The following is a 3550-nucleotide window of genomic DNA, read 5'->3' as shown; positions in this document are numbered from 1 at the left end:
GGTCTCCCACATTCCCGGTTCGTGGAAACCCACGCTAGTAGGAAGCTGCGGGACGGCATCCTACAGTATAACATAATGCTGGGATTACTGCATGTGTACTTGGATAGAGACACACCAGCAGCCCATATAGTCGGCAAGGTTATTATGTACACCATAAATGAGGAGACAGTCTCCAGCTATGTGATGGTGCCGTCACAGGGATGAAGAAGCTGTAGTTGAGACTCTGTAGTCTTTGTAAGTACTAACTTTAGTTAAGGGTCAACCTTGGTCAGCATGTGTACTGAGACCAGGGAAAGACCTTGCCATTCTGCCGAGCCCTACTGGAGGAAGGCCTTGCCACTCCCACGAGTCTCAGGCATTGGCACCCTCGGCATGGTCATGCTCATGTCATATGCTCATTCACACAGAGATACACTGGCTCCCCACAATACTAGGACTTTGGTTGCTTTCATCTCTGCTTCCTGGATGCTGTGAAATAAGCAGCCTCCTTTGCCATCAGCTCCTTACATAAGAAACTGTTTTGCCAGAGGCTCAAATTAACGTGATCAAATAGCCATGAACTGAAACTTCAGAAGCCAGAAATGAAAGTAAACCTTTTAAGTTGTTTATCTTGGTTTAAAATTTTTAACAGCTATTTATTGATACAGAAAGAAGGTATGCATGTGCCATTGATGAGTGTAAAGGTCAGAGAACAACTTGAAGTAGAGTCTTTCCTTCCACCCTGTGAGTCTTACTGTTAGAACCCTGTTTCAAGGCCTGGGACTTTGTGCCCTTAGCTGCTGAGTCACCTTGCTGGCCCCTGTAGTGTGACACTATTCCTGGGAAATGTGTACAAATGTCTACTCATCTCAGATAGGGAACTGATGATATACCAACATACAGCTACCCCTAAGGTCCAACTTGCTGGACCTATGAGTTTTGTTGGGATTTTCTATTGGAATATGGGTGAGGTGTTACTTACAGGAGCAGAAATGACTCAAAGACTGCTGCATCACCAAAGCCCTCCTTCTCCAGCATGGTGACAGATCACACAAGCTGGGGAACCTGGAGCTCAGGGCCTGCAGGCAGCTCACACAAGCTGGAGCACCTGAAGCTCAGGGCCTGCAGGCAGCTCAGCAGCTCAGCAGCTCAGCAGCTTGGAGAGTTCTCTTTCCAGTCAGCTCTGCTGGTCTTCTTTCCTTCTAGACAGCCAGGCTGGTCTCTGGGTATTCCAGGCAATGCCTTAGAGTCATCCTTGCAGGCTGGATTATCTGAGAGTGATGCTTATCAGTCGTTACTGTTAATGTACTCCTGTTAAAGGAGGGAGTCTAGAGAATCTGGCCAGTTTCAGGGGCTTCCTATTTTCAGGGAACAAGTATTTTTGTTCCAATGTCAAATTATTTAATTCAGATCCTACTGAGTTGATTCTTGGGAATTTGTAATAAAAACCAACCAACCCAATTGGAAAATAACTTTCCAAGTCAATGTTAATGTCCACTGTGCGGATATTTCCTATAGTCCGAACTTTAAAAAAAAAAACTATTTTGGTGTTGATTTCTTTGAACTAATTCCTAGTTAATCATCACATAGCATGTACTAGTTAATCACCACAAAGTTGGTGAGATCTAGAATAACTGTACAATGGGAAAGGTGTCTGAGGGTAAGCCTAGCCTATGGAAGGCTCTAGCTTGTGAGAACAAACACGCATTTAAAAGGAGAGAGCTTGAGTTGAGAAGACTGGATAAGGGGCTTGCTTGCCTTAAATGTAACTGCATGTAATGTAGTTGATGCTATAGGGAGCCAGGGTTAAGAAATTGCCATAAATCTCAGGGGGGACTTGAATTTTAAACTTAAAACAGTGTTGGGAGAACCACAAGATAGGGTGGTGAATAGAAAGTGCTTCTTACCAAGCCTGACAACTTGAGTTTGATCCCTAGGACCCTTTTACTGAGAAGGAGAGAACTAACTCTAAATTGTCCTCTGACCTCCACACATGTATGGCACACACATGTCTGTGCATGCGTGTACACACACACACACACACACACACACACACACACACACACGTGCGCACACACACACACAGGATGGACCATGCTGTCGGCTGAGGTCCAGAGCCAAAGGAAAAGGAACAAATGAGCTGAGCACCAGTACGCATCTCTCTCTGCTTCCTGACAGCAGGGACAAGGTAACCGGTGCCTCAAACTCATGCCAACCATGAACTCCCCACCATGACAGACTGTACCCATGAAAGTGAGCAGGATTAGCCTTTATTTAAGTGGCTTTGGCAGATACTTTGTCACAGCAAGGAGTAGCATAACCAAACCTAGTCTATCATGATTATTTGCTTTCTCATGGTCACCTTCCGTATTTCAACTAAGGTCATCCCACCTATTCATTTGCTTCATTATGGATCTATTACCAATCTTTCCACAATCAGTCACCACATACAAGGCAGACCTGTTATATAATTCATCTCTTCCGTTGTTTTTTTTTTTTCCTCTCATAGCCTTTCATTTTTCTCTAATTGTGAATTTTTTTTTGTCTAAAACAACATAGTCAACATTTGTTATTTTGAGACTTGACTTCCTGGATGGATTTCCTGTCAGATCCCCTGGACCTCCCGTATTTTTCTTCCTCTTATTTTAATGAAATCTGCCCCTAGAACATTCTAAGAAAGGGAGTACAAGACATAATTTTATTATTCATTTAGCTCCTTTAGTTTTATGACTGTGTTTAGTACTTTATGATGCCTATATGAATATATATGTTCAGTGCATTATACCAGATTGATAATATGGAAACCTTTCTAACACTAAGGCACCATCTTTATCCACACTTTCACTAATGAGCTTGTCCATCACCAAGGAATACAAAAGAGAATGGGAGATTCTTTGACACCCTCACTTTCACTTCCTGACACTTGATAATTGGCCTTTGATGCCTTTCCATTTTAAGATTAATTTTTTCATGAGTTTGTCTACTGCAACATCTTATTATTCTGTTACATGGCATTACTACTGTCATGTAAAATGAACACCTGTGACAATGGATGCTGTTCCTACCTGTGCTTTTAGCTCCTATAACCTCCTGGTTTAATCCATCCTTCCATGTTTTTATCTCGATTCAACTTTGGTTGCATTTCATTCATTCCCAGTAGACAGAGCACTGGGAATTCTTTTATTCTGTATGATGATATAACAGTTGATACATGTGATAGCTCATCTTCACTGACAACTTACTAGCTTTACAATCACCTAGGAGATAGCCTACAGACATGTATGTAAGGGTGTTTCCAGAAAGCTTTACCTAGGGAGAGAAGACTCAACCTGAATGTGTACAGCACCATCCCAGGGACTGGGATTTCAGAATCAATAAAAAGGGTGGGGGGCAGCTGTAGAGATGGCTTTGTGGATAGGAGCACATACTGCTCCTGCAGACCTGCAGAAGACCCAAGTTCAGTTCTCAGCACAAACACCAGGTGTTTCATAGGAGTACAGCAATACACATACACAGAGAAAGAGAGAGAGGGAAAAGGGAAGAGAGGGGGGAAGGGGAGGGGGAGAGAGGG

The sequence above is a fragment of the Mastomys coucha genome, unplaced genomic scaffold (assembly GCF_008632895.1).
Source record: "Mastomys coucha isolate ucsf_1 unplaced genomic scaffold, UCSF_Mcou_1 pScaffold17, whole genome shotgun sequence".
Lineage (NCBI taxonomy): Eukaryota > Metazoa > Chordata > Mammalia > Rodentia > Muridae > Mastomys > Mastomys coucha.
The sequence above is the reverse complement of the archived record's forward strand: the minus strand, read 5'-3'. Positions refer to the sequence as shown.